This window comes from Arachis ipaensis, chromosome B5, assembly GCF_059453495.1.
Source record: "Arachis ipaensis isolate K30076 ecotype BB chromosome B5, ASM5945349v1, whole genome shotgun sequence".
NCBI classification, from domain to species: domain Eukaryota; kingdom Viridiplantae; phylum Streptophyta; class Magnoliopsida; order Fabales; family Fabaceae; genus Arachis; species Arachis ipaensis.
This window is the reverse complement of record NC_142440.1, coordinates 68,945,879-68,958,960: the sequence shown is the minus strand read 5'-3', so window position 1 is coordinate 68,958,960 and position 13,082 is coordinate 68,945,879. Positions and strand designations below refer to the sequence as shown.

The 13,082-nt window shown below is 38.7% G+C and overlaps 1 non-coding gene across 1 annotated transcript; it reads left to right on the top strand.

Annotated features, from left to right (window-relative positions):
- Positions 1-12,758: 12,758 nt before the first annotated feature.
- On the top strand, positions 12,759-12,866 carry LOC148564536 (small nucleolar RNA R71). The gene has a single exon (XR_015885130.1). It is a non-coding gene; the product is annotated as a small nucleolar RNA R71 (small nucleolar RNA).
- Positions 12,867-13,082: the final 216 nt, after the last annotated feature.

Genomic DNA, 13,082 nt, shown 5'->3' with positions numbered 1-13,082 from the left:
TAACAATTGAAAGAATGATGATTGTTACTGAAGCACAGCAGAGCCAAAGACCACCAAGAAGAAGGCAAAGAAATGAACCAATGGAGGAAGAAGAGCCACAAGAGGAAGAGGAACAGCAATACATTCCACCACATAACACTCTGGATATGACTCAGATGCAGGAAGCAATTGGAAGATTATCACAACAGTACATGAGAATTCAAGAAAGGCAAGAAGAATACCATTCACAATACATGAAACACCAACAAGAGCAAGAGGAATGGCAGCTAAAAATGATGAACCAACAAAGTTAGTTTGAGTCAAAATTCTTCGTGATGCAAGAGGAGCATGCTTTTCAATCTCACGAATCATTTGGGAAGTTGGCACAAATGCAAGCTGAAAATATGAGGGCTCTCAAAGAATTCACAACCCTTCAAGATGCAAGATATGAAGTCCAAGCTGACTACAACATAAATAGTCAAATCAAATTGAACTATATTGGAGAGCATCTGCACAACATGGATCCAGAATTTCCAACTTTCGATGAATTCTTCAAAGGGAAAAGTGAGATAGAAGTAAGCAAGGCTATGAGACTTGAAGATAGAGTAGAGGAGACGATGAATAGAGCTGGGTTCTGGCGGGTCAACAAACAACAGACATGAACACAGGGAACACCAGCGCTCAAGCAAATGAAAGAAGGAAGAAAAAGCATGATAAATGAAAGGTGGACTTGCTCCTTGATCATCACTCTAAAAAAAAAAAAAAGAAGCATGCATCATTATCTGTTTAAGAAGTCTTTACATCTTTAGTGGTTGTTTTAATTAGTAATCTTTGCATTATGTTTATCTTTCTTGAAATAAGAATGCTAGTCTAAGTGTACTTGTGTGTTTACTTTCACTTAACTAATGCATGCTTTGTCCCCTAAGTCTTTTCAATTCAATAAAAGAAATGTTTGAAACATGAAGTAAGATGGTTCATTGCTAGCTAGAAGTCAAATAATAGTAAGTGGTGGCATGTATGTGTGATTGTGTGGCAACTCACTATTAGTGAATAAAAGGAATAGACTGTTCTCTTTTTAAGAAAAAAGTAGTTCAGTGTCTATGAATCTCAACAAAATAAAAGTCCTTGGGTGAAAAGAAAAACAAAAAGAGAAAAGAAAAAGCCAAAAGTGGCAACAGAACAAAAAAAAAAAAGAAACAAAGCTAGACACCAATAGCTTGAACCTTAGAATATATGCCTGTGGTGTCTTTGTACTAGGATCTGCTTGGATTATTAAGTTCTTTGGAGTGCATCAACACTTGGTAACTTGGGTTAACTAACCCGGGATTATCAACTGAAAGTCCACTATCAAGAGCAACCTGGCTACAAGACATTTAGTAACCCAAAGAGGTGCTGGGCATCAATGTTCTAAGAAGGCATGTGAGCCAAGTGTCTAAAGTGAATAATGTGTCAAGCATAAATAAAGAAAAGAGCTTGTTACACATGACACTGAACTAAAGTTTATAAAGAAAAAAAAATTCAGTAAACAAGGACAAAGGAATAATGAGAGGTCATAGCAGTGTGTTGCTTGATGCTTAGAGGAAACTTTCTAGGCCTACTTGTCAATAAGAAGTGAGTAGTTACATATCTGCATAAAACCCCATGAGCTACCAATAATACTCTGCTAACATGAGCATTCTCTTTTGTTTTCATTCTTTCTTCTTAATAATTCTGTTCTTGCTTGGGGACAAGCAAGTTTTAAGTTTGGTGTTGTGATGACAAGTCATCTTAGCCTAGTTTCACTAGTCTTTTTCCTTTGTTTTCATTTAGTTTTATGCACTTTCTTAAGCCATAAGTAAGCCAATTCGGTTGAATTTCATGTTTCCTTTGATTCAATCAACCAGGGATAAATTGATGCATTTTCATGAGTTTTTGTGCCATAATTGCTCATGTGACAAGAAGAAGAACAACTCTCATGATTATGGCATAGCTTTGATACAATTGTTGATTGATGATAGGTGGAATAAAGCTTGGAAGAAGGTTGCAAGAATGGGCTTGAAAAGAGGGATCAACGTTTGAGCTGACGTTTGCCTTAAATGTTAACTCAAACGTGAGAAGCAGCTGAAGAACACCCCTGGATGTCGCCAACGTTTGCGCCAACGTTTGCCTCAAACGTTGAGGCAAACGTTGGCTGAAGAAGAAACAGGGGAAGGAGCCAACGTTTGCGCCAACGTTTGCCTCAAACGTGAGGTCAAACGTTGGCGCCAAAAAGAAGAGAAATAGCACTCCTGGGCACAGCAACGTTTGAGCCAACGTTTGCCTCAAACGTGAGGTCAAACGTTGGCTACATTTTGGCAAGAAAGAGCATGGAAGAGCACCCTTGATTGATGGGTTAGATGAGCTACGTTTGCGCCAACGTTTGCCTCAAACATTGGGCCAAACGTTGGCCAAAAAGGGAGCCTGGGAAGACCCACGTTTGAGCTCACGTTTGACCTCAAACGTTGGCTCAAACGTGGATGACAGCAAATGGGCTATCTGCATAATGCCTCACACAAGGGACGTTTGAGTCAACGTTTGCCTCAAACGTTGACTCAAACGTGAATGGTTCATGGCCCGGTTCACAAATGGATTTCTTCCCAACACCAAGAACAATCAACGGAGGCTATTATCAACCCAATTCCATCAAGACTAAAGGCCCAATTCAAGGCTTAATGATCATTTGAAGAAAGTGTATAAATAGCTTAGGATTTGAAGTTTTAGAAAGGCTTTTCTTTTTAGAGTTTTCTTTAAGAATTTTCATAGTATTCATAGTAGAGAGCTTTTGGGTTTTGAGCTGTTTGGAGATTCTGAGTCTTGGGGAAGGAGAATTGAATTCTCTTCCTCTTAGTTTTCTTGTTTTTCAATTTCATCTACACTTGTCTTGAGTCTTGGGTGTTGAAGAATTGAGGAAATTCTGTCTCAATCTCACCTTGAGATCTCTCTGTTTTTCTTACTGCAGCTTCTGGAAAATTGAACTTGAATTTACATTTCTACATTGCTCTCTTCTTTAATTTGGCATTTGCTCTCTAAATTTGGATCTAAGAAGGCATTGAGATCTAGACTTAGTTATCTAGTCTCTTGGGTCCTGAGATCTATTGGTTTCCATTTTAATTTCCTTGTTTAATTACTACACCAAGTTTATTTTCCTTTTAGTTTTGAGATCCGGTTCAACTAATTACATCAACTACTCTTCATTCTGTTAAGTTTTGCTTTTCCCTGTTTAATTCCTGCAGATCCAATTCCCATTCCCCTTTTATTTTTCAAGTCATTTATATTTCTTGCACTTTAAGTTTCTGCAATTTACATTACTTGCACTTTAATATTCAGCTCTTTTTCTTTTTGTTCCCTTTAATTTCCTGCAAATCACCCACTCCCCTTTACATTCTATGCAATTTAATTCCTGTCAACACAATTTCACACAATCAACACTTGTTTGCTTGACTAATTCAACCACTAAACTAAAGTTGCTCAATCCTTCAATCCTTGTGGGATCGACCTCACTCCCGTGAGTTTTATTACTTGATGCGACCCGGTACACTTGCCGGTGAGTTTTGTGTCGGATCATTTTCCGCACATCAGCAGTGACAGCGCATCGGACCATTTTCACAGAGAGGATGGGAAGTAGCCATTGACAACGGTGATGCCCTATACAAAGCTTGCCATGGAAAGGAGTAGGATTGATTGGATGAAGACTGCAGGAAAGCAGAGATCAGAGGAACGAAAGCATCTCTATACGCTTATCTGAAATTCTCACCAATAAATTACATAAGTACCACTATCCTATTTTATATTTTATTTATTTTCATCCACTATAATTTCTTAATACAATTTAATCCGCCTGACTGGGATTTACAAGGTGACCATAGCTTGCTTCAAGCCGACAATCTCCGTGGGATCGACCCTTACTCACGTAAGGTTTATTACTTGGACGACCCAGTACACTTGCTGGTTAGTTGTACGAAGTTGTGAAACAGATATAAGATCATGAACGTGCGTATTGTGTTTTTAGCGTCGTTACCAAGGAATGGAATGATCACGATTTCGCACACCAACCATCATTTTCAATCAAACCATATTCAAGTGAGAAAGTAAAGCTTAGGGATAATAATTTTACCCACTTGAATATCGTGTAGGATGGTGACCTAGGAAGGGGTGGTCCTAATAATCTTGCAAGCTCCACTCCTTTGTGCTCTTCCTTGACTATCTCCACCTCTTTGCAAGTTCCTTCAATTTCAACCTTTTTCCTTTGGTAGCTCTCTTCTGATTCAATCTCTTCTTCATTGCTCACCAAGAGTATGGGAGGTTGTGCACGTTCTTCTAAATTTTAACTTCATGTCCAATGGGAGAGGATTCAATTGTAGATAGAAATTCCTCCATGATTGAATCTATCTCTTGATAAACCTCTTCCAAGTCTCCAACGATGATATGCCTTGGAGGTTGCGCACCCTCCTCAACATCAATATCAAGCTTCTTGGAAGAGTGCTCTATGATGCTACATTCCCATGGGCTTTCAACATCTCCTAAATCTTCAACCACTTCTTCCTTTTCTTCAACAATTATGGCTTCCTCTAGTTGCTCCAATACAAAATAACATCCCTCATTTCCCACCGGAGTTTTCAATCTCTCCTTCATGCTATGATCTTCAATGGATTCTTCACATGTGGCTATGGAAGCACCTTGAGTATTCAAGCATTGGTAGGCTAAAGCATGTACTACCTTGGTCAAGTTAGTCACAAACTCTAAGGTGTTTCTTTGCATATCCGCTTGTCCTTGAAGTAGCAAGGTGAGAGAATCATCTATTGGGGCTTGGGGTGGATAAGATGGTTCATTATTTTGGAGAAAGTGTTCATGGTAGGAAGGTGGTTCTTCTTGGTGATGGTACGGAGATGATGTGTATTGAGGTGGTTCGTGGTAATAATCATGATAGGGTTGTGGTGGTTCTAGAGGTTCTCGCTCATAATGGTTATGAGAATATGGTATGGGTGATTGGTCATATGATGAATATGGATCATAGGAAGGTGCTTGGTGAAGAAAGGCTTGTGAAAATGGTTGAGGTTCATGTTGAGGATAGGATTCATAGGCACATGATGTTGGTAATTGAATGTCACAAAAAGTTTCACCATACACTACAAGAAAAAGTAATATTTGTAACAAAAAAAATTTTTACAAAAAATTAACATTTTGAAACAAAAGGATTTTGTAACAAAAAAAGGAGCTGTTGCAGTATGTCCCGTTACAAAAAAATTTTGTAACAAAAAATAAAACTGTTACAATTCAAGTAATATTTTGTAACAAATTAGTGATAAAAAAAACCAAAAGTCGTTACAAAAGTGATAACAAATTTTGATCTTCACAATATTTTTGGTGACAATATATTTTTTTCTATCATAAAGTTTTGTTACAAAATGTAATCTGATTTTGTAACATTTTTTTCTTTAGTTACAAAACACTATTTATTTTGTAATAATTTTTTAATACAAATTACACGCATAATTTGTCAAATTATATTATTTTTTAATTAATTAATATATTAACTAATTTACTCAACAAGTCAACATTTATATAATATATAATAACATAGATAGTTCAAATATCTTTTATTTAACTAAGATTATTTTATAAATCTTCAACATATAAACTTTAAAGTACAAACTAATAAGACACATTGAAGAACCCTAATGAACTAGATAGATACATAGGACAAGAAAAACAAAGAATTATAAATCTCCAAAATATAAACTACAAATTACAAACTCCATCATGTTCATACAACTCCTTTCTCATGGAGAAGCTTCTAATAAGTGCCACATACCTGAAAAGACCACCAACCAAAAAACAGTAGCTTAAGAAACAAGATTTATTTTTCCTTTAAAAATGCACAGGAAAAACAAAAAACTATACTCGTATTATTCAACAATGAATACAAACTCTAAAATTCTTATAAGGTTTATGTTCAAAATTGCCACTAAATACAGATTAAATAGTATTAGAGTTCATTACTTACATGTATCACCATGACAAGAATAACCTAGCAATTTTGACAATGCTCATAAGTGGAAGAGAGAGATACGGTGAAGGAAGAACTTCTAAGTTCTCTGATGGAGGTTCTTTTAAGATGTCCTCAAGCCAGTTTCTATTCCATGAACGAGCAATCATTAAGGGGGTCCATCTATCAAAAAATTGGCGCAAGAAATTAGAGACAGGTTCAACTGATTTATACTAGAAATCTTTCAATTAAAAGCAAATAGAAACACACTTGATAGCATTGTGCATTTTCAACACATGCAACATAACGGAGGGGAGTGCTCCCAGAATCTAATAGTAAGGAAACAAAAATTAATGGTGGCTGGTGCACGAAATTGTGATCATCAATGGCGCCAACAACTTGATACACACAATTGTAATCTCAACTCTTTATCACAACTCCGCACAACTAACCAGCAAGTGCACTAGGTCGTCCAAGTAATAAGCCTTACGTGAGTAAGGGTTGATCCCACGGAGACTGTCCGCTTGAAGCAAGCTATGGTCACCTTGTAAATCTCAGTCAGGCGGATTCAAATGGTTATGGAGAATTAATAATTAAAATATGAATAAAACATAAAACAAAGATAGAGATACTTATGTAATTCATTGGTAGGAATTTTAGATAAGCGTATGAAGATGCTTTGTTCCTTCTGAACCTCTGCTTTCCTATTGCCTTCTTCCAATCATGCATACTCCTTTCAATGGCAAGCTTTATGTTGGGCATCACCGTTGTCAATGGCTACTTCCCGTCCTCTCAGTGAAAATGTTCCAAATGCGCTGTCACCGTACGGCTAATCATCTGTCGGTTCTCGATCATGTTGGAATAGGATCCATTGATCATTTTGCGTCTGTCACATGCCCAACACTCGCGAGTTTGAAGCTCGTCACAGTCATCCCTTCCCAGATCCTACTCGGAATACCATAGACAAGGTTTAGACTTTCCAGATCTCAGGAATGGCCGCCAATAATTCTAGCCTATACCACGAAGGTTCTAATCTTAGATTAGAAACCCAAAAGATACACATTCAAGCTTGATTGCATGTAGAACGGAAGTGGTTGTCAGGCACACGTTCATAGGTGAGAATGGTGATGAGTGTCACGGATCATCACATTCATCATATTGAAGAATGAGTGTATATCTTAGAGAAGAAGTACGCGTGAATTGAATAGAAAAACAGTAGTACTTTGCATTAATTCATGAGGAACAGCAGAGCTCCACACCTTAATCTATGGTGTGTAGAAACTCCACCGTTGAAAATACATAAGAACAAGGTCTAGGCATGGCCGAATGGCCAGCCCTCATAAAGGTCTAAGATAGCATAAGACTAATCAAAGATCAAAAGTCTGTAAATACAAAAGCAAAAGGTCCTATTTATAGAGAACTAGTAACCTAGGGTTTACAGAAATGAGTAAATGATGCAGAATCCACTTCCGGACCCACTTGGTGTGTGCTTGGGCTGAGCATTAAAGCTTTCACATGTAGAGACTTTTCTTAGAGTTAAACGCCAGCTTTTGTGCCAGTTAGGGCGTTTAACTCCAGCTTTTATGCTAGTTCTGGCATTTTGACGCCAGAATTTCTATGCTGACTTTGAACGCCGGTTTGGGCCATCAAATCTAGGGCAAAGTATAAACCATTATATATTTCTGGAAAGCCCGAGATGTCTACTTTCCAACGCAATTGAGAGCGTGCCAATTGGTCTTTTGTAGCTCCAGAAAATCTACTTCGAGTGCAGGGAGGTCAGAATCCAACAACATCTACAGGCCTTTTTCAGCCTCTGAATCAGATTTTTGCTCAGGTCCCTCAATTTCAGCCAGAAAATACCTAAAATCACAGAAAAACCCACAAACTCATAGTAAAGTCCAGAAATGTGATTTTTATTTAAAAACTAATAAAAACATAATAAAAACTAGCTAAAATATACTAAAAACATACTAAAAACAATGCCAAAAAGCATATAAATTATCCGCTCATCACAACACCAAACTTAAATTGTTGCTTGTCCCCAAGGAAATAAAAATCAAATAGGATAAAAAGAATAGAATACACAATGAATTCCAAAAACATCTATGAAGATCAGTTTTAATTAGATGAACAGGGCTTTTAGCTTTTTTGCTTCCGAACAGTTTTGGCATCTCACTTTATCCTTCGAAGTTCAGAATGATTGGCATCTATAGGAACTCAGAATTCAGATGGTGTTATTGATTCTCCTAGTTCAGTATGTTGATTCTTGAACACAGCTACTTTATGAGTCTTGGCCGTGACCCTAAACATTTTGTTCTTCCAGTATTACCACCGGATACATAAATGCCACAAACACATAACTGGGTGAACCTTTTCAGATTGTGACTTAGCTTTGCTAGAGTCCCCAATTAGAGGTGTCCAGAGCTCTTAAGCACACTCTTTTTGCTTTGGACCACGACTTTAACCGCTCAGTCTCAAGTTTTCACTTGATACCTTCACGCCACAAGCACATGGTTAGGGACAGCTTGGTTTAGCCGCTTAGGCCAGGATTTTATTCCTGTGGGCCCTCCTATCCACTGATGCTCAAAGCCTTGTATCCTTTTTATTTTACCCTTGCCTTTGGGCTATTGGCTTTTTCTGCTTGCTTTTTCTTTTTCTTTCTTTCTCTCTTTTTTTTTTCTTTTTTTTTGCATATATATTTTTTCTGCAAGCTTTTCACTGCTTTTTCTTGCTTCAAGAATCAATTTTATGATTTTTTAGATTATAGAATAACATTTCTCCTTTTCCATCATTCTTTCAAGAGCCAACAATTTTAACATTCATGAACAACAAATTCAAAAAAATATGCACTGTTCAAGCATTCATTCAGAAAAACAAAAGTATTGCCACCACATCAAAATAATTAAACTTATTTAAAATTTGAAATTCATGTATTTCTTTTTCTTTTTCAATTAAAAACATTTTCCCTTTAAGAAAGGTGATGGATTCATTTTCATAGCTTTCAGGCATAGACACTTAGACACTAGTGATCATGTAATAAAGACACAAACATAAATAAACATAAAGCATAAAAATTCGAAGAACAGAAAATAAAGAACAAGGAAATTAAAGAACGGGTCCACCTTAGTGATGGCGGCTTGTTCTTCCTCTTGAAGATCTTATGGAGTGCTTGAGCTCTTCGATATCTCTTCTTTGCCTTTGTTGCTCCTCTCTCATAACTCTTTGGTCTTCTCTAATTTCATGGAGGAGGATAGAATGCTCGTGGTGCTCCACCCTTAGTTGTCCCATGTGGGAACTTAATTCTCCTAGGGTAGTGTTGATTTGCTCCCAATAGTTTTGTGGAGAAAAATGCATCCTTTGAGGTATCTCAGGGATTTCATAATGAGGAATTTCCTCATGATCTTGTCCATGAGTGGGATCTCTTGTTTGCTCAATCCTTTTTTTAGTGATGGGCTTGTCCTCATCAATGAGGATGTCTTCCTCTATGTCAATTCCAGCTGAATTGCAAAGGTGACAAATAAGATGAAGGAAGGCTAACCTTGACAAAGTAGAGGACTTGTCCGCCACCTTGTAGAGTTCTAGGGATATAACCTCATGAACTTCTACTTCCTCTCCAATCATGATGCTATGGATCATGATAGCCTGGTCTATAGTAACTTTAGACCGGTTGCTAGTGGGAATGATTGAGCGTTGGATGAACTCCAACCACCCCCTAGCCACGGGCTTGAGGTCATGCCTTCTTAGTTGAACCGGCTTTCCTCTTGAATCTCTCTTTCATTGAGTGCCCTCTTCACAAATGTCTATGAGGACTTGGTCCAACCTTTGATCAAAGTTGACCCTTCTAGTATAGGGGTGTGCATCTCCTTGCATCATGGGCAAGTTGAATGCCAACCTTACATTTTCCAGACTGAAATCTAAGTATTTCCCCCGAACCATTGTAAGCCAATTCTTTGGGTCCGGGTTCACACTTTGATCATGGTTCTTGGTGATCCATGCATAGGCATAGAACTCCTGAACCATTAAGATTCCGACTTGTTGAATGGGGTTGGTGAGAACTTCCCAACCTCTTCTTCGAATCTCATGTCGGATCTCCAGATATTCACCCTTTTTGAGCTTGAAAGGGACCTCGGGGATCACTTTCTTCTTGGCCACGACTTCATAGAAGTGGTCTTGATGCACTCTTGAGATGAATCTCTCCATTTTCCATAACTCAGAGGTGGAAGCTTTTGCCTTCACTTTCCTCTTTCTAGAGATTTCTCCGGCCTTAGGTGCCATAAATAGTTATGAAACAACAAAAAGCAACGCTTTTACCACACCAAACTTAGAAGGTTTGCTCGTCCTCGAGCAAAAGAAGAATGAAGAGAGTAGAGGGAGAAGAAATAAAGGAGATGGAGGGGGGTAGTGTTTCGGCCAAGGGGGTGAAGTAGTGTTGAAGATGTGTGAAAATGAAAGGGTGAAGATGGGTTTATATAGGAGTGGAGAGAGGGTAAGGTTCGGCCATGTATGGGTGGGTTTGGGAGGAAAAGTGGTTTGAATTTGAATGGTGAGGTAGGTGGGGTTTATGATGGATGGATGTGGATTGGTGAAGGGTTTATGGAGAAGAGGGTAGGATTTGATAGGTGAGGGGTTTTTGGGGAAGAGGTATTGAGGTGATTGGTGAAGGGTATTTGGGGAAGAGTATTATGAAAAGGAGTGAAAAAGAGAGAGAGTGAGTTGAGGTTGGTGGCGATTCTGTGAGGTCCACAGATCCTGATGTGTCAAGGATTTCTCATCCCTGCACCAATTAGGCGTGCAAAACGCCTTCTGCTGCCAATCCTGGCGTTAAACGCCAGGCTGCTGCCCATTTCTGGCGTTTAACGCCAACTTCTTGCCCTTTTCTGGCGTTAAACGCCAATAGGCTTCTCCTCCAGGGTGTGCTATTTTTCATTATATTTTTCAGTTTGTTTTTGCTTTTTCAATTGTTTTTGTGACTTCACATGATCATCAACCTATAGAAAACATAAAATAACAATGGAAAATAGAAATTTAACATAGATAAGTAAAATTGGGTTGCCTCCCAACAAGCGCTTCTTTAATGTCAGTAGCTTGACAGTGGGCTCTCATGGAGCCTCATAGATACTCAGAGCATGATGATGGCCTCTTAACACCAAACTTAGAGTTTGGTTGTGGCCTCCCAACACCAAACTTAGAGTTTTAATGTGGGAATTTTGTTTGACTCTGTATTGAGAGAAGCTTTTCATGCTTCCTCTCCATGGTTACAGAGGGAGATCCTTGAGCTTTAAACACAAGGGAGTCCTCATTCACTTGAAGGACCAATTTTTCTCTGTCAACATCAATCACAGCTCTTGCTGTGGCTAGGAAGGGTCTGCCAAGGATGATGGATTCATCCATACATTTTCCAGTATCTAGGATTATGAAATCAGTAGGGATGTAGTGGCCTTCAACCTTTACCAAGACATCCTCTACTTGTCCATAAGCCTGTTTTCTTAAATTGTCTGCCATCTCTAGTGAGATTCTTGCAACTTGTACCTCAAGGATTCCTAGCTTCTCCATTATAGAGAGAGGTATGAGGTTTATGCTTGACCCTAGGTCACACAGAGCCTTCTCAAAGGTCATGATGCCTATGGTACAAGGTATTGAAAACTTTCCAGGATTTTGTCTCTTCAGAGGTAATTTCTGCCTAGTCAAGTCATCCAGTTCTTTGGTGAGAAAGGGGGGGTTCATCCTCCCAAGTCTCATTACCAAATAGATTGGCATTTAGCTTCATGATTGCTCCAAGGTACTTAGCAACTTGTTCTTCAGTAACATCTTCATCCTCTCCAGAGGAAGAATACTCATCAGAGCTCATGAATGGCAAAAGTAAATTCAATGGAATCTCTATGGTCTCAGTGTGAGCCTCAGATTCCCATGGTTCCTCATTAGGGAACTCCTTGGAGGCCAATGGACGTCCATTGAGGTCTTCCTCAGTGGAAATCACTGCCTCTTCTTCTTTTCCAAGTTCGGCCGAGTGGGTAACGTTGATGGCCTTGCACTCTCTTTTTGGATTCTCTTCTGTATTACTTGGGAGAGTACTAGGAGGGAGTTCAGTAATTTTCTTACTCAGCTAACCTACTTGTGCCTCCAAATTTCTAATGGAGGACCTTGTTTCAGTCATGAAACTTTGAGTGGTTTTAATTAGATCAGAGACTACAGTTGCTAAGTCAGAATGGTTCTGCTTAGAATTCTCTGTTTGTTGCTGAGAAGATGATGGAAAAGGTTTGCCATTGCTAAACCTATTTCTTCTACCATTATTGTTGTTGAAGCCTTGTTGAGGCCTCTGTTGATCCTTCCATGAGAGGTTTGGATGATTTCTCCATGAAGGATTATAGGTGTTTCCATAGGGTTCTCCCATGTAATTCACCTCTTCCATTGCTGGGTTCTCAGGATCATAAGCTTCTTCTTCAGATGAAGCTTCTTTGGTACTGACTGTTGCTGCTTGCATTCCAGACAGACTCTGAGAAATCATATTGACTTGTTGAGTCAATATTTTGTTCTGAGCCAATATGGCATTCAGAGTATTAATCTCAAGAACTCCTTTCTTCTGATTTGTCCCATTATTCACAGGATTCCTTTCAGAAGTGTACATGAATTGGTTATTTGCAACCATTTCAATAAGTTTTTGAGCTTCTGTAGGCGTCTTCTTCAGATGAAGAGATCCTCCAGCAGAGCTGTCCAATGACATCTTGGACAGTTCAGATAGACCATCATAGAAGATACCGATGATGCTCCATTCTGAAAGCATGTCAGAAGGACACCTTCTGATCAATTGTTTGTATCTTTCCCAAGCTTCATAGAGGGATTCACCTTCCTTCTATCTGAAGGTTTGAACTTCCTCTCTAAGCTTGCTCAATTTTTGAGGTGGAAAGAACTTTGCCAAGAAGGCATTGAATAGCTTTTCCCAAGAGTTCAGGCTTTCTTTAGGTTTTGAATCCAACCATGTTCTAGCTCTGTCTCTTACAGCAAAGGGAAAGAGCATAAGCTTGTAGACCTCGGGATCAACCCCATTGGTCTTGACAGTGTCACAGATTTGCAAAAATTCAGCTAAGAACTGATGAGGATC